The sequence below is a fragment of the Struthio camelus genome, chromosome 6 (genome assembly GCF_040807025.1).
Source record: "Struthio camelus isolate bStrCam1 chromosome 6, bStrCam1.hap1, whole genome shotgun sequence".
NCBI lineage: Eukaryota > Metazoa > Chordata > Aves > Struthioniformes > Struthionidae > Struthio > Struthio camelus.
In genome coordinates, this window is record NC_090947.1 from 5,950,414 (window position 1) to 5,968,916 (window position 18,503).

Consider the following 18,503-nt stretch of genomic DNA (forward strand, 5'->3'; position numbering starts at 1 on the left):
GGGAAACTTATTAGCAAGAAGAGCAAGAGTTGAACCCCTCAGGCTGCCAAGTGTCAGGTTGTCTAGTGTCAGCGGTAAGAATCACTGATGTTTCTGACTAGTCAAGTATTAATGGGCCTCCTAACAAAAATAACGTAAAATAAATGCAAGTCACAAGCTTTTATGAAAAGAACAGATTCGTATTTTACTGCTGCAGTTCAAGCTCTTCTGCTGTGCTGTAGCTTCATGGGTCCAGTCCCGTCTGGTGGTGCTGCTGAGGGAAACTCTTCCCACTGCATCTGAAACTGAGCTTTATCCTCCAGATGCTAGATTCAGAGCTAATGTTATATACTCTCTTAAAGCCTTAGAGTTTGGTACCCCACAACGTATTTAGAGAGCTTCATTCTGGTATTAAATATACTTTTAAGGTGCAGTAAGTTGAAGTGGTGCCAAGTGCTCATGAGCTTAATGACGTTATCTGTGGTCCTGCTCTTCCCAGGAGACCTGGTGCGCTACCACCCCAAATTTAGAAGATGTTGCGTAGTAGTAAGGCAATGAAACCTTTTCAGTGTGACTCCTGCTCTATGTCTGCAGAGTTAGGGGCAGGCATTTCACAATGTACGCTTAACATCGCGGCAACTAAATGCTTAATTAAGCTTCCTGGGGTGGGAGGGGCCCCTATATTCTACACGGCAATAGTCTTAATCTCTTAACCCGTCAATGGCTGTGATCAAAGTAGCTCTTCTGGTCGGTGGAGGTGAACTGCCATGAGTCCTGAGGTTAGTCCTAACAGACTCCTGTGCCCCGATGGGAAGCGGGATCCCGCAAGAGGGGGAAAACCTCCCAAGCGACGCATTTCCGCCGCTTCTGTCTGCTTCTGGCAAATTCATGGGGTTTTTTCCAGGGCAGAGGAGGATGGGTTGTCTGACACCTGTCAGGCGCTAGTCAGTGCTCACTAAATCTGCGCAGCCAGGCATGTCTTGCAGCTCGTGGGCACTGTGCTTCAGGGGAGCCGTTTGCCTTTCCATCCCCATCCTCGTGCTGGCTGTAGCATACCTGCACCTAAAGCCTGGTGGTCCACTGCTGTCACGTGCACTTGGGTCTCTAATCCCCGCCCCTGGCTCACAGGAAGGTTTTTATACCATTTGGCTTTCCCTTGCAGGGAGCAGTCTCATCTTGCCGACACGAACCCAGGGTGCTCAGGACCCTCCTGAGCAGAGCTGACTTGACCACAGCGCTTTTATACTCCGGAGCATCTGGCTTCAAACAGCTTCAGGCTCTTTGGTATGCCTCTCGTGCTCCAGTCTGGGAGATCTTTTGCCGTCTAATGCCGAAGAGCTGCTGCTGGAAGTCTAGCTCTGCGTTTCAGTGGGTTTCTTACCTTCAGCTGGTTCAGAAAACGTTTTGTTTTATGTTGCTGCTGGCAAACTGCATTTCACAGATTGAAGCAATAGGAGCTCCCTTTGCGCGTTCTGCGGCGCGCTGCTGCCCCGCAGACCCCACTGAGGGTAATCCCCCTGGAATTACCTAGCGTTTACGTAGAGGCCTGCGTGACAGAGGATGCTAGAGAAACAGATCTAATGGCTTCTTCTGAACTCGAAAATCTGTAAAGCTCTTCCAGGTTTAGATTAGGCCGACTAAACCAGAGGACTGTCCGTTCTCATGCATCAAGCAAGGCCATGCTGCACTCCACGCGTTAAGCTGGGCGGATGTTGCTGTTCCTCCTTTCTGTCAAGACACGAGCTATGTATATTTTTTCCTTTTGTAAAATCCTCAGAGGAAGGGAGATGAAATCACTGCCCCATTTCGTGGAACAATAAAAGTCACAGGGATGCAAAAGGACTGCCGGATTGAGGAACGCTCTTCCGCTCATTAACAAGATGTCCTGCCTGTTAAAGATGATACCAACAGACATGTAGCATGGAAGATATCTACAGACCTGCTGTAAATATGCCTATTCAAACAAATAAGCGCTGAACCTATTGTTTAATCCTATTTTCAAAAGCACTAACAATCTCTTTTCATTTTTACAGAGACCGTCCTTAGTATCGGAAAGTGTCAGCTTTATGAAAACCTCAGCTGTGAAACAAGAAGTAAATTTTCGTACACCTTTTCCCTTGTATTTTTCAGGGAACTGTTTTTTTTGCCCAAGGAAACAAAAAGGTTAAATGCAAAGGAGAAGCAATAAACTAAGACTTGTATTCTTGCCTAGAAGAATAAGACTGACCCAAACCTTTGCCAGAGTTAGAGCTTAACCCTGAGATTAATGCTGCTTCCCTTTGACTACGTAAATGCTGCCATCACAGCCTCATCTGCAGTTGAAACACCCTCAAAGAATATCATGCTACCTGGAAATCGGATGCGGAAATTACAGCACCCTCAGGGGGTCACCTACTCCATTGCTGCTAAGGCAAAATCAGCTAGATTGAATGTCTACTAGAAATGGATCCATTCTCATGGATCGTGTTTTCTAGATGGGTGCTCATGCCTATGCTCTTCTGTGGTCCATGTTTTTGCCTTGTGCTGCCTTAATTTGGTGCATTACTTATCTTGTACTCTTGCTAGGAGTACCTATATTGGAAAGACTGCTTTGTTTCTTGCTGATGATACTTAAGCCGCAATAATCCTGCGGGGACTTTTTTCTACATGGTATCAAAGACAAATTGTTCAAGTTTGGATCCTGTTGTAAAGGCCAACCTACTTCTTTCACAGAAGCCAGAGTCAGCATTAGAGATTTAAGTTAAGTGGTGTTTTTTCATGTTACCTAAGACTTTTCTGCTTTGGACTGAGAATATAATTAGTTCCACAGTTATCACTAAACTAATGCAATGTTTCTGCCTAAGTTAGCAGAAACGTTTAAGTGGCTAGTCCCCTTACAGCTCCCAAACGCTTATAATTTGTGGTCCTCACTTGTGGAGGATTTGGACCTAACTCCCAGCTGCGGTGGAGATCCCACCCCACTGCCTTTGATTGCCTTCAGATCATCCCTGCATCTTTGATTTAACTTCATCTAACTATAGCTCGCTGGCAAATGACAATTCATAGTTAGATGATTTTCAAAGTCTAATTGCTCCAGATTCTTCTCAGTACTTCAGAACTTCTTAATTGTATTAGCCAAGGTGAGGATAATTGCTGCTTTCATATCCTTGAAACTTCTCATACAAAAGAGGATTATGCAAGAATATGCTCATTCCCTCCAATAAATGATCTCTCTGTTATTAGGGAGTGTGCGCGGAGGGACTGCTGGGAAGCATTCCACTGAACCATTATGTACTTGAACAAAACCTGAAACTTGCAGATACAAGGCTAAATTATAGTCTGGGGCAATCATCAGAACACAATTATTTTCTGGAGGTTGTTCCTTCAGAAGACGAATGAGCCCCAAATTTACAAATAACCCAATATTTTGCATGTTGGGGATCCTCTGAGCAGGCAAAATCTCCTATTTATAGGTCTGTCCCGATGCCAACATGGTCCTGATTAAAATTAGTCTGTGCCAGCCAGTGGCCTTATCTTTTGCTTTGTTCCTGAGCTCCTGGGCCAGGGACCTTTCTTCTCCCCTGGTCTGTATAGCTTCAGGATCTTAAGCTGTATCCAGGGCTCCTAGACATCTGGGCATTGTAGCTATGTGCTTGTACGTGAAGTGCAATAAAGTCACACCAGCAGAGAATCGGACATAGAGCTCTTCCTTAAGCTTCAGCAATTAAATCTAAACATATGCATGCACGATAAAATGCCATGTATCACTTCTGAGACTGCAACTACCATTTTAAGAAAAGAGGATGAACCATGTATTTTCTAACACTCTAATCTGATAGACTAAATGTGGGAAGGAGGCATTCAGTTAGTCAAACATTTAGTCCGAGAAGCAAATTCTACACAAATTGCTGATAAGGCTGACAAATTTCACAGCCTGTTCTGGGGAAAATATTACATTTCATGGCTCTTCACAGATGAGGAGAAATCCTATTAAAATCCTGAAAAATTATGTATACAAGTTAAACATGGATATTAAAATAATCACTGTTTTTGGATGCAGGATACCAAGTAAAATGAACATCACTTAAGGACAATAGTAAGTGTCAGAGAGGTTTTCTACGGGGTCCTTGATAAGAAGTAATCTTCTTATAGGCCAGAACCAATTTCTCTTGCACCACAGATTGCTCAAAAATAGTCCAAGTGTTTCTTTCAACTGCTAGACAAACTCTGAGAATAAATAAGACGGAGATTCTAACAGTGAGTGTTTGAACCGCTGCGAGACTAGGAAACCTTTCAGGTAAGCAGTTTCATCACTCCAAGTCCTTAAGTCAAGGTGGGCTGTGCCTTCATTCTGAGGCAGCTGAGCTATAACTTAGGAGCTTTTTCCAGCTACTGCGGCTGAGTATACGTACACTGGTGTGAGCTACGCGGAGGTTTAAACGATCACGTTTCAAAATCTGGCTAGCTACGTTGCAAAGGTGGTAGCGGACCAGAATTTTGCCACCGTCTGTATTCGTCGTTCCTCTGCGCCTGAAGCAGGGCCACACCGATTTGCACCCATCTTTGCCGTCATACCTTTTGTGCCGTAAGTTTTTATTATAAATATTTTTAAAACCTCCTTCTGGGTTGTGTCTTGGGGGCTGGCAGGTCTCAAAGCAGCTCTGAAACGCTTGGGAGTGATACAAAATTTCTCTAGAGACGGCATCGGCAGATCCAGAATGAATCCTGTTCTGCTAACGCAGACGTATATTTTCTCTTGCCGTGCTGCCTGACTGTCTCTGCGTTTTCAAGTGGTGCCAGAGTTGGCACCCCCAGTGGCAGGGCTGCAATGGGATCTAACTTCTGTGGAAGAAAAAGTAGGCTCCATGCCAGAGTCGTCATGGAGAAAGCATGACCTTTAGTGACAAGGTGTTTCATTAGCATTCCGCTGCACAGGTATTTTGCCATTTACTTCTCACGCGTTAACCTCTATATTTGCAGCTCCCCCGGCCTTGTAGTGCAGAGTGCCAAATCTAGCCCGGCAGGGGGGGAGCTGCTGTTTCGAAGGAGTCCCTCACGGTCACCACAACACTTGGAGTTTGAAGCAACTTTCGTTCTCCGGTGAGTCAGTGCCATGCAGCGACCCAAAGGAGGAGCTCTGCCGCTGAGGGACAGAGGTTTGCAGTGGTCAGGGCAAACGTGCTTAGTAACCTTCCCAGTGCTTTTCTGCCAGCAAGTGATGTCAAGTGAGAAAAAAATCTCCTAAAATAGAGTTGCATGCATTGAAATAGAGGACAAATGCTGCACTTGGGCACGTGGACCAAGCCTAGCTATACCCCGCTGCGTTATTATAAACCAGGCACTGCTAAATTCCTGCATTAGTCTGCTTTCATGAGCTGCAGTACTTACAGAAATGAGAAAATGGTTTGGGGCACGAATCTCAGCGGTGTGACAAAGACCTTAGCAGGTGAAACAGGACGTGCCTCTGTCAGCCATGAATCCGAGTGAGGCTGGTTTCCTAGAGGTTTGTCCTGAGACTTGGCATCTGAGCACGCTAGAAAATCCACCTGGAAGCTGTTGCTTTCCTGTGACCTAATATGAAACCAATAGTCTGGAATAATTGGTCTTGGAAACTTAATGCCATCTTATTTGCTGAACTTCAGTGAGAACAATCACTTCTTCACGACAGTTAAGTACTGGGAGGTGCTAAAATGGTCATAAGTGACCTTCTGTGATGAGGGATGACAAATGATTAGCTTGTGGGGGCTGTGTCAGTTATCAAACACCCAGAAATATCTGAGGGGGAAAATTGCCTCCAAACACAGATTAGTTTACTAAAAATAGCACAAAGAATGCATCTTATGTCAGATGGTGTGAAATGATGTAAAAAACAAAGCCTTCTTGAGAACATCTATTACAAGGGATGTATGGGATGCTGCTGTAACAGTCATTTATATAGTTGCCTGCCAGCAGGTCCATATATTTGTTACTGGCAATGAATGTCCGTGCACTCGAAGGGAAAAAGGTTTGTCCTCAGACTCTGACAAGGTAGGTTATCCACTTCAGAGGGAAGGAGATGCTCTCAAGGGAGAGTTATATTCCCAGTTGCTCTCTCTGCCTTTGGAAACTCTTCCCAGAATGTTTCATGATTGTGCTACAGACAATCTGAGGTCCCCTGAAGTTTCACAGGGACATGTTGACTTCGGGAGCGGGAAGATGATGTGAGGTTTTAGATGTGCCTTCCAGGATTTGGATGCGAAATACCTATTGAACACAAAGAGATGAGATGCAGAAGTTCATGTGCCTTTCTTTTAGAGGGAGGGAAATATGGACCAGAAGGAAAAGCTAAGAACAAAAACTTGTTGGGGGTGGCGTTAGTGGGTCAACGGGAGACAAAGCTGGCTCATCTCCCACGTGTTGCCACACTGGAGGAGCGGGAGAACGGGGAGGAGAAGTCAACAAGGTGCAGTGGCAGGAAAGAATCCAAGAAAGCCAGGAGTCAGGGTTTCCCTGCTTATCTGCCAGCAGGACTGATCGTCTTACTTAGCTATGATACAAAGAACATTTATTTTTCATAAAGAACTTTCAGGAAGGAAAACCTTCCAAATTTTTTTTTTTTTCTAAACTCCAAGGAGCCAGAAAATCACCTTTGAAAATTAAAAGGAAACTTGGAACACCTTTCAGGCATGAAATTATTCCACTACAGTGAGGAATTGTCTTTCAATTCATATTTTCAATTAAAAACTAGCTAAATGGTCAGTGACAGGATAAAGCATCATACTGAGGTTCCCAGGTCTGTAAATGCACGCTCACTAACATGCCAGTCTCTGTGATGCAAAAAAGAACAGAAGAAGACAGCGTTTTGGGTGAGGTAGCAAAGACTGTGATTTACAAACTGGCTGCAGCCAAAAGCTAGTGTCTGGCTTTTGGTACAGGAGCTGTTGCCGCTACGAATGGGAAACCTTAGGAACTGTGTTTTGCTTGCAAGACATGTAACGCTCATTCTTATAAAGAGGCTCAGAAATGTACTTTAAAAAATGAGGCCTTAAGCTACTGTACAAATTGAAAGGGGTAACTGCAGGAAAAACTGTAAATCTGATTTTAGAAAAAACTTGCACCTGCTTTCCAAGGGAACTGAATGCAAAGCGGGACACCGGAGGAGATCCGCAGCTAAGTTCGAGTCCCAAGGGGCGCTCAGGAGCAAAAGCCAGCTCCTGAGCGGTGCTGATATTTGCTGACATCAGCTGATTCAGTAGCAATACTTAAGATTTATGGGAAACCCATTCTCACTGTGCATGGCTCTGGCAAATGAAATAGATAGGTTCATTTCCCTGGGATTGAGGCCCTAAATTTTCAATGACACTTCCCTGTGAGTCTTGAAAAATCTCTCAAGTGCTGTTACCTGTTGTAGAGCCACGCTTGGATCTCAGCCAAGGAGGCTCAGAGCTGTTTATGTAGTTTAAATAGCTTGCAGCTGCCTTCCATTTCAGGCACTCAGAAAACCATGTGCTCTCTTTACGGCTGTGCTCCTGAGCTCGTGGCAGAGATGCTGGCTGGTTTTTTGAAGCTCAAGGTAAGGCTGATAACCTTTCCACTGAAATGCTTTGTGCTGGAGAAGTTAGGCTTGTAATTAAATGGGTCTGTTACTGTGGGGAATAACACTCGCAAAGTTTCTTTTTACTTTCTCTTGCAAAGAGAAATTTTCTTATTCTGTTAGATGCGTGTTCTCTTCCCCCTTGTTTTACCTCGTACTCCCCAGAACGAGACAAGTGGCCTGCCACAGTAAGGACGAAAAAGCCACGGGGGTATGGTGACTTCTAGTAGGTCTTACAGCCCTGCAGTGCAGAAAGTGGGGGCATATAAGTCAGGAGAAGGGGAGGAAAGGCCAGGACTCCTGACTGAGAGCTGGCAGTAGGTGAAAACCGTTTGCAAGGGACCTAATACTAAAATGCAGTGAGCTATGTGTGGGTGAAGAGAGGGAGAGAGATTGTTTGTTCATTCATTTGTTCATTCATTCACTCACCCTGGGTTGTCCGGGTTGTCCTTGTGAGTTTTAAGCTGGCTGACGTCTATGCACGTTCTTGGCCGTGGTCTGAGGATTGCAGTCCCTTTGTACGCGATCCTCAAAGCTGTGAAGGTGTGTGATGTGCCTGTGTGTGATGAAACACAGGTCCTTCACCTCTCAAAACCACTCTGCCCTTCTATAGGGGGCCCTCAGGCGGAGGAAGAGCAGCTGGTTTGGATTTGGCTTTCCCTGCAGCCTGCTCCGGAGGTGCAGCTATGGGCAAGGAAGCATCTTTCTACGCGATGCAAGGCACACGGTCTTCGTTACACTGCCGGGATATAGGTTTCTCTTCTGTTTCTTGTCAGTGTCAAAGGCTGACAGAAATAGCGCATTCGGGCTTTAAGCTGGCAGAGGGGCGAGCCCGTATCGGTACTTACAGAGATATCCTATGAGGCACTGCAGCGCTTGAAACATGACGAGAAGCTTATGGACAAGAGCGCCTAGAGTGTCTGCTCATAACATTGCAATTTGCAGAACATTGCAATACTTTCTAGAAGTGTTTAGATAACCTAATGGGCCCCTTATAGCATCTGAGGAGACGGGGCTTGACATTCCTTGGTCAGCGCTTTGACGAGGGGAACATTTGTATTTAATTAATACTGCTCTACGGTAATGGGTATGAGACTGTGGAAAGCTGAGCGGTGAGATGAGAACAACATTGCCCACGTCCAGCAAAGCAGAAGGAAATTATTAGTTTAATGGGGCGTGAAATTATCCATTCTGTTTTCCTTAAAATTAACCGTAGTTCACAATATAGTTTGCCTTGGCTGACAAAACTCAGTCAGGGTTGCCCATGCAAGAGGAAGGACAACATTCGCCTTCACTGCGTGACTCTGCCGTGGAGCTCTATGAACACCTTGAACAGATTATCGCCCCTCCGGACACCAAAAGGGACCAAAGGCTGTTCCCCTGGCAAAATTCAGCTGGTTATTATTTCATAACTTTCTTTGTTTTTTGTTTTATAGCCCCCCTCCCCTGCCCGGTGGCGGTGCATTTGGAAGGCTGCCAAGAAAAGTGCATTATCGAAGTGCGTTGATTTTCTTCAAGGGAAAATTGTTGTGTGTGCCTTGTGGCAATTGGGAAGAAACTTCCCCTGTTCAGCTCAGGAATTATAGGAGCCATATGGAGAATCTAGAAAATGCTGGGACGTTTCCCACAGTCACTCTTGATTCAGACATAGGAAACGGCAACCTTCGTGGCTTTCCTAGAGTTGATGGATGATAGTGGGCATTAAACTGATGGATGACAACGTGATGCTATAAGGGGCTGATTTTAATTCTTCCCAGGGAAGAACTAGGTGGCTACGTTCCCAGGCTGCTTTGGACATATGGAGATGAGAAAGAGACAAAGGTATTTCTGCAGTTTCTGAATACACTTTTGGACCTTTGTCCTTGTTTTGTCCAATTCAGATGTTCAAGGATTTTCTGAGCCCAACGCTGCTTCAAAGCAAAATTGTCCATGTGCAAGCAATCTTAAAATGTAGCTAATTACATGAATATTTGACATTCTGTTCCAACGCTGGGGAAGTTACAAAATAGAAAACAAATTCTCCCAGCTCACCCAATCCAATCAATAGCAAAGCCTAAATGCTCAGACTCTTGCAGTCAGTTTTTGACTGTATATGAAGTCAAAATATATCAAGTCAAAGCATTCAGCATATCTGAGAACTAGGTATCTGGAAGACTTGTGTATTTAAAAAAAAAAAAAAAAGGTGAGGGGAGGATATACTTCAATGAATGGATAACTTGTTTGTGCACTGGAATATATGTCACTTGAGTGTGCATGCCATGCCCATTGCCAGGAATGGGAATACTGTGTATGAGGTGAGACCAAATGAACAGCTGATAGACTGTCCTGCGTTGCATAAGGCCCTTTGAGCTCCAATACCAGTTGGGCCACTCTAGACTACCCAGGTAATTACATAATTGCCTTAAAATAACAGCAATCCAGGTGAAACGAACAACAAAACCCAAAGGAAAAAATATATTTATTTTTAGAATAAACTAAGGGGTGCAGTGGTTGCTAAATAAAGAGCAAAGTAGTCGCGTAATACACAAAGAGCAGCTTTTTCATAATGAAATCTATGCATGTATTTGCAAGCAAACTTTGTATTTGCAGGCGCCCGATAATGAACAGGTAATTGTACAGCTACCCGAGGGATGTAGGAGTGTGCACACATCCTTCAAATAGGCGTGCACGTAAGCCTGGAAATGGGATCCCTTGCAATTAGGTTTTGAAACTGGAGTACTGAAACTCTTGAAGAGCTCATGTGAGCAAGCCCGTCCCCTTCGGGATATCTCCTTTGTTAGAGACTTTGTCAGAGAACCGTCTGATGCAGAATTTTTGGCAAAGGCAACAAAGGGAAAGCTGTCACAACGGAGCTGGTCCAAAACCCATCCGTTTCTTGGACGCTTGGTGCTCATGTAAGAAACGCAGTGGACTCCCACATAACTCAAAACGAATGAAGGTGTTGAACGTGCAGCGCAACAGATGAGCGCCAGCGCGAATGGTGGGCTAAAGCGCGAGGACTAGCTGAGTCCTGGCACTTTAGGCCAATTTCAGAACACCTTTTTTTTTTTTTTTTTTAACTCGACCTTGCAAGCTGTCCCCTTCCCGTCCCATTTTACGACCGCACCCAGCCAGTTTACTTGGAGTCCTGTACTTCTGCAGCCTCGTCTTCAGAGTCGGTGAGGGAGGTCTTCGGTGGAAACGCATAGTGGTACAGAAAAGTGCTACTGCGCTGGTGGAAAACCGGCTACTCATCCAGTGTTAATTGCGTTTGGTTCTGTGGAAAGTGGCCCTTTTCCGAAGTAGTGCAATAAAGAGAGACCATGTTGACTGTCGTATAAGGGGGGAGAACCCTTAAAGTTATAGTGTAAACATAAAACACTTAGAAATATGTAGCAGTTTACTGAAATTACAGCTGATAATGGACGTATATAAAATGATTCAGAATTTGTAGCTTCACCAGCCAGCAGAGTTTTACTTTTTCTCTCCGTGAAGTCAATGACAAAACCGTCACTGATTTCCCTGAGACCAGGCAAGAACAAAAGTACTCTCTATTTGCAGGGGACTTTAGCTGGATTTTGAGCAGAACTTTAAAAGGCGGGAAGAAAAATACATATGTGTCTAAAGCAACGTAACTGAGTTGCACAGAGCAACACTGGTTTCTACCTTGCACAGATACAGGCAGATTACTGGTTTGTGTTTCTCTTTTTTTTCTTCAATGGCGTTCAGGCTGGCAGATGTTTTTATGAACAAGGTCTTTAGACAGCGGTGGGACAGCTGAGGGGTCTCGATCAATTTTATCCAGGACTAGCTTAACTCTAAGTGAGAGCTTATGATAAGGGAGTAGTACGTGGGTTAGTTCAGCGTCGTCTGGTAGCAGCGGCTGCGAAACCGCAGGTGCGGAGCTGATGACTTCCTCACGCAGAGGTTTGGGTGCTTCGTTTTAAGTGGGAACGACCAATACAGTCACAATTTGTGTTCCGCAGCGCTTTGTTCTGATCTGGCACCTTTGATGTCGGTGGGACTTCTGGCCTTAGCCAACTGCACGCTAGATGCTGACAAGTGGTTCCCAACACGATTTAAAAATAAACTCCTTGCGGATTGTTCAGCGCTTGCAATATCTGTCTTCTGCCTCTCTTCTCTCTCAGGAAGCTGACTTGACTTCTTAATGCAGGGTGGATTTTGCCAGAACAAATTGATATTTTTGTCCTATGATATAAAGTTGATTTACGGTTGATCGTTTGATTTATTGCTTCCAGCCAATCCAAAAGTTGAAGTGTTAATTTATATTCTCTTTCCTTCAGAGCTGTATTAGCGGTGACCCTTGGAGCTTGTGTTCAGCCAGCACAGCAAAGGAAGTCTAGGAAAAGATTTTTTTCGCAGTCGCTTGCTGGGTGAGTGGGAAAACTGAGCCCTGAAAGCGATGAAACAGCATGCTTTCCAGCGTATCCATCTATTTCTTAGGAGAAAGTTCTTTGTTGTGTCAAAAACTTTTAAATCAAAAGCCATGTCCATGTGTTAAAAGAAGAAACGATTACTGTTTCGATTACTTCCGTCATATTCTGCTGTTTCTGGGTCTCCTCGTTTCCTTCTTTCCTCTTTGAGGAAAAGGCCTCTGCTAAGCATGAGCAACGGATGCCAATCTTCCCTAACAGGTGTCATGATATAACGTAATGCAGAGTGATTAGATTTGCTTTGACTGGTTCATACTACACTCATGCAAGGCCTAGGTTCGTGAGGCTGGAAGAACGCTAACGAATTTTCAGTGTTTGAAATGGGATGGATCATTAGATGGTCACTGATAGGGTGTTTTTATTCTTCTGGAAGTAGACCAGAAAATTGGATTTTTTTTTCCTTTCTATTGGCCAGGCTTTGTCTAAAAATAAGCTGCAAATGTAGCATTGTATTTGGTTGTATCATTACCAGCTACATCTGAAGTGTAAAGGTCCTTGATATGCTCTTCTAGAGGGCAGCTTAGCCTTAGATTTAATTTCAAATATGAGTGTATCCCTTGTCCTTTCAGTGAAGTTTTACAATTTTCTGCACTAGCTCAGAGTCTGTATGACCTTTGCAACACTTCGTTTATGAGTAGTGACATAGCAAGATTAACATTGATCTTTCTACAGCAAAGGTACTCCCCTGCCTTTCCCCCCAAGGCCCTTACGCTGCCGTTGAGCACAACTAGTGCTACATGCTTCAATTTCCATAGTGAGCTTAATGCAGAGGCAGCTTTAAAAAAGAGGGGATTTCCTTCTTATACCTATTTGACGGTGTACGATTTCTGGCTCAATCAACACAGACGAGGTGAAATGGAGCATATAGGCACTGATGAGCAAAAGAAAAGACAAAGCTTGCCTTCGAAATGTACAAGTGTTCTTCATCTTTGAGTATCCATTTGTTTGCTACTCATTCAGTTACAGATACTTCTTTTTTTTTTCCTGCTGTATGAGTACTCCAAACTGCAATTAATGGTCTGACGTGCTCGTCCAGCTCCGAGCACCTTCAGTGGTCGAAGAGTGAGCGGTGAGGCCGCTCTCCTTCAGCCCTTTGTCAGTGGCAGCAAGCAAAACAGAACGGGAAGGTGACGTGTCAGAGAGGGGGCTACAGCCCACCAAGGAGATCTGCCAGTTCCTGGAGCTATCATCTACCAGCAGCAACTCAGGAGGCTGCGTGGATTAATTTAAGCTGCCTTTTGCGTTTAATTGCAGCCCCAGTTGAGCCAATGTTCTGCAGGGCAATTTGCTCATGCCTTTCTTTCAGAAATGCTCATCTTTAAGGAATGCAAAACTTGATTGCAAGTGAATGTAATTTTAACGGGTGTAAGGCAGCCACACGCAGGATGATTTGCAAGGAAACTGTAATTAAGCAGTAACCTCATGGTGAAGAAGCATCAGTAGCCGACAGTTCCATTTAACAAGAATATTCAACTTTGGGCTTGAAAACCAAAATCCAACATAGATATAGCCGTGCTGCTTTTGGGACCCGAGGGACCTCTCCCTGGGGCTGTGCTGCATTTGGTTGCAAGGATACACTAAGCCCTGCACACTCAGAAAAGGGTAGTCTCTAGTGCATGTGTCAGTCCACTGCAAAGAGCAGCCCACCGCTGTGGTCACCAGCTACTGAGACGCGTCTTGCTAGCGCAGCTCGTTACGCTATCGCTGAAGCGTGGTGCAGAGCAGAGCCGAAGTAGTTGAACGCTGCTGGGGTGAAACTGGTCCCATTAGAGACAGCAGGGAGTTAAAAAAACGGGGGTGGCAGCAGCAGACTAGGAAGAAGTGAAGGAGAAATGGGCGAACTGAATCCAGCAGCCAGGAGGAATGGAGGTAGCGCGAGATGGTAGCTTTATACCCTAGAAGGGAAGAAAGAAGTGCATTCACAGTGCCCGTTCCAAACTTTACCCTAAAAGAAGAAATGTGTGCTCTGACCACAGCACTGGCCAGTTCTGGGCATCTCTGTGCACAGATTTCTCCTTTTTTTCTGGGTGCATGATTTATTTTTTTTTTTTTTTAAGGCTACTAAATCCTGTAGTACGTCCAAACCTATAAAAGACTACAGAAATTCATGCGGAAACTGTCTCAGTGACGCTGCTAACCCTTGGCTAACAACTGGAGAGATCCAGCTTCGCTGCTTGTTCCTTGTGCCCCTTGTTGCCATCTCTAGTGGTGACAGCCTAAAGGCCAAGTGAGTTGGCCAAGTCTGGCCTGGGAGAAAGGACCAGCTTTTCTTTAGTTTAAAAGTCTTCCTGGGGTGCTCACCATAAGGCAAACAGGTCTCAGAAGATCCACCGGGGTGCCTTGTGGTTATGCAGCTCTGCTTTGTCTTTCCTCCTCTGTGTGACTGAATACGCAAACGTTATTTAATAAAACAGTTTGGCCATAGACGACAATGTACGCTAACGCAAATGCACTGACAAGTTAGCTGGTCAAGGCGAGGAGTTGTCCAGCGGCGTGCGCTAAATCCGAGTAATTCCACTATCTAAAGTGGAATTACGACACCTTTGACATCAAGGACCTGTTTGACTCAGTCCTTTCTTTTTTTTAAAACTAATTTTTCCATGCAAAAGCAAATGGGGGTGGGGGGAAGATACTTCCAAAGGGCAACCTTTGGGCCCCCTGAGGGGAAGTGAGTCAGGTACAGTTTAGAACGGGGCCTGGGAATGGAAGATGCTTACTTTTTGGGGAGGGCTCTTCATTCACTCTGACTGAAAATTTCTGTAAGTGTAGGTAAAACACTGACATCTAGTGCCTAAAACAAAGCATCCAAACATGCACTGAGACTCCAGTCTTGCGCTTTCTCTGATGGACATAGAGTGCAATAGTTAGTAGTGTGAACTGGATAATAATAGCATGGATTATGGCTACAATAACATGAAGTTATGGATTGGCTCTGGGTCGGTGAGCGGGAGTTACTAGTTTGTGCACCTTATATCGCAAAAGGTGATAGTTAGCCAGCTGGAGGGCGGCTGCTGGGACTGGGCGATGGGGGAGTTATCGGGACTGACCGTGGGACGGGCAGCACTTTGGCGGCAGGGGAGGACGGTCCATCTCCCGGGAGCTGGTTGTACTGGGACCCCTGGGCAGGGGAGGGTCATCAGGAAAACTAAACCGTGCTAAAATATAGTAATACAGCACCTTAGAACTTAAAATATAGGACCTTAATTTTATTTGTGTTTTTTTTTATGAGACTGAGTGCCACCATTAATGATCCAGGTGGATGACTGTTCTGAGGCAAATCAATGCTGTTTACCAGAACATGGATTTAACCAGAAAATGGCCATCAAAGGCCAGGTCTGAGGGTTAGAGACCTATCTTCCGGCACAGGGAATTATGTTTAGAGGACGGCAGAACGCTTCACCCAACGACTTGGAGAAGTGCTTATGGTTACTGTCTTGGTGTCTTTCATTGCCCGTTGTGTTGGTAAACAAAATACTGGAAAAAGTTTGTTTTTTTCTTTTTTTGGGTGCAATGGCGACTCTGATGATGTTTCTCTCTCTCTCTTCGGTTTTTTTAAATCTCCCAAACATCTCACTTCTGATTCAACTCAGTGTGTATTGAACCTCATGACACGTTGCCTGAAAGTGTGGTTTGGGAGCTGGTGGCCCCATGCATCAGGGGCTTTTCCTGACAGTGCAAAATTCACAGGGAAATCCACATGGCTTCTCCAAGGAGGCCAGTACGTAGGGGAGGTGTGAACCCAAAACACAACACCGTAAGGCAACGTGTCAGTAAGGATATGTGGTCTAGGGCTTTGATAAACAGATTTGGATTGGAGGGTTCTGTGTTAGCTCAAAAAGTGAACCTGGTTGCAGTTAACTCTTACTGGAAACACCTGATATCCAAAGAAAAAATGGACTTGCTCAGGTTTTGTTGCCTCGTTCCTATACACCAGTCAATCAAAGTGAGATCTAGAGCTAGCCTGGTCTCCAGGATCAGTTCCTCAGGCTGTCTCAGCCATAACTGAATACCCCCGCCAAAATGAAAGGCTTATCTCTTTTCTCATTTAAATACAAAAAAAAGAGACAAACAAAACTGCTTTGTTGTGCTTCCAGTATGTTACTCACTTGGCTCAAGCAGCTAGCAAGATAAAAGCGTCTTTTGGAAACCAGTAACACAGCAAGGATAGCGGGTGTCTCTCCCACAATAGCACGCAAATGACTGAAAACGTGCATTCCAAAGCAGATATTTCTTCACTATTGTCACTTAAGATGTAGCAATACTGCATTCCTGGCTGAAAAACGCTGCTGCGGATTTGCCAGCTGTCAGTCCTTGAGAAGATGGCATTATAATAACAGGAGTGTTGGGTGGGGGGCAGGGGGGCAAATAAAGAGGACCTGATCCTAAAGCGGTTCGTTGGCGTGATCCCCAACAACAGCGTGACTCCAGGACGCTATTGTAACCCGTGCTTTGCTATGGGCTGGTTGGAGGTAAGTTTGCACGGGCTTCTCCTGCAGGCTGGTATTCGGTGAGGAAAAACTATGTATATACGACAGCTTCTGGGAAAAGAGTGCCTTTTTTCCCTCTACATATGTTGTTTCCCCTTGGCATTTAGTTTGAGTGTATATGTGGAAAAAGATTTGGCAGTTTTGTAAAATCTGGGGATAACTTTAGCAGGTCTCATCTCTGAGGGGTAGATGAAGATATGCAGAACCCAGTCACAAAACACAATGCATATACTTAAATTTTGAGTTAGGTAATCGAAGTTTATTATTTCTAGGTGTAAAGCTCAGCGCACCCTTAAGTGTCTTGCTGGATTCAAGGTGGCCATTTCCCCCCAGAAGATGGTGGCCTGAATTGAAAAAGCAGAGGAAAGACACCAAATGGGGTTTCGGTTGTGATCTGAGGAGAGTTGCTGATTTGTGCTGTGATGAAACAAAGAGCAAAAGACAGAGATTTGTTTCACTTTAAGAGATGTCCTGTAACACCAGAAGATGCTGCTGAGCTCCTCTTTCATTCCTAGCTGGCTGGAACAAATGCTGGGTGCTGCACGACTCTTGGCAAACCTGGGAGGACATGGCTCACGGACGGGCCCTGATGATGAGCTGTGGCTGTAGAGCTTCGTGCCTTGCAGAGGACACCAAGGAAATCAAATAATGCAGGTTGTACTCTTTCTTTCCCTGATTTGTAGAGGGTGGGGAGCATGGCAGTGAGTGGTAGATTTGTAGGATAAACTGCTAACAAAAATGAGCTTGTATGGGTAATGCTAGTGTGCCTCATGAAAAAGTGCTCTTCAGTTCCTCTGAGTTAAGGACTTTGTAGTCATAGTCTCTGAGAAGTAAGGTTTTGTCTAGTTATGTCAAGCTCCTTCTCAATCCCATATTACAAGAATTCTTACAAGAATTATTAATTTATAATTAATATTAATAGATTAATAAAAATCTCCATTAATAAGTTCCTTCTAATGGTTTTCTAATTGTTTCTGAGTTCAAGCCTAACGTGTGTGGCCATCTACGTTTACTTGTTCTTGTGCCATTGCTAGCCTCTGTTTTCTGCTTAGGTGCAGGAGACCCAAGGAGAAGCTGCGGTAAACATCAGTCCGTAGAAACAGCACCGTAAAGTAAACTGATCTCTTCTCACTCATTTTTTCTAGCTAAATAGCCTAAAACATTTGCTTTAAATGGTGTTCTTCTTTCTCTTTCTCTTACTAGTAGTTGTTGCCTGAACCTGTGCCAGTTCAGACATGCAGGAACACTGTAAGTCTCCAGATGAGGTCTCACCAAGCCTTTCAATTCCCTCCCTTCTCTGCCAAAAACCTCTCTGGATTTGTTCTGGAATCACTTTTGCCGTTTTTTGTAGCAGTCTCCTTTCGGTGGTTGAGAGATGGCCTACAGTTCACTGACGAGTCAGGTAGTCTCCACCTTTTGGTTGTTGCCAGCTGATGGACTCCTCCTAGCAGCGGAGTTGTTATTCATTGCAAAATATATTGCTTAGTATTTTATGCCCTCTTAAATTTCATGCCTTTTCTATTAGGCAGGTCCTCAGAATCATCTATTTCCTTCTGTCCTTGATAATCTGTATTAATGATGTCTTTCAGCAAATACTTCCAAAGAATCTCAAGGGCCTGCAGGGCCAGGTACCAAAACCTTCAGGGGTTAACGAACTTGGGAGCAGGGCCTGGAAGCCAGGACTCCTCCTCCCAGCTTCATTCCTTAAGCTGCTCTTCAAAGAACCCTTAAACTACGGTTATGCCCCTAGATTTGGTAACTTTACCTATTACAAATAAAGAAGCATGTGCAAAGTTTGTTTAAATTGCTTTTCTTCCTCCTAAGTGGATCATCAAAATGCTTATCTTTTCTCCTTCTTAGCTTCCTTTTTTTTGCTTTACCTTCTTTTGTTTTACTGTTCTGCACAACAGAATGCTGTAGAGACCATTTAATGTTGAATTTACCGGAAGGGTCTCGAGTACTTTCTCTAAAGTGGGTACAGATTTGCCTTTTCCTGAAAAGCCAGTTCCTTCTTTCTGTGCGCTTTCCTCTCCAGTAATCTGCATGCAAATT

General features: G+C 44.6%; 1 long non-coding RNA gene across 1 annotated transcript in view; it reads left to right on the forward strand.

The window, feature by feature from the left end:
- The window catches only part of LOC138067609 (uncharacterized), a 43,356-nt gene extending 39,241 nt beyond the window's left edge, over positions 1 to 4,115 (forward strand). Inside the window, exons 9-10 of the long non-coding RNA XR_011141795.1 lie at positions 1,142 to 1,923; positions 2,013 to 4,115. This is a non-coding gene — a long non-coding RNA (uncharacterized lncRNA). The remainder of the gene's footprint in view (positions 1 to 1,141; positions 1,924 to 2,012) is intronic.
- Positions 4,116 to 18,503: the final 14,388 nt, after the last annotated feature.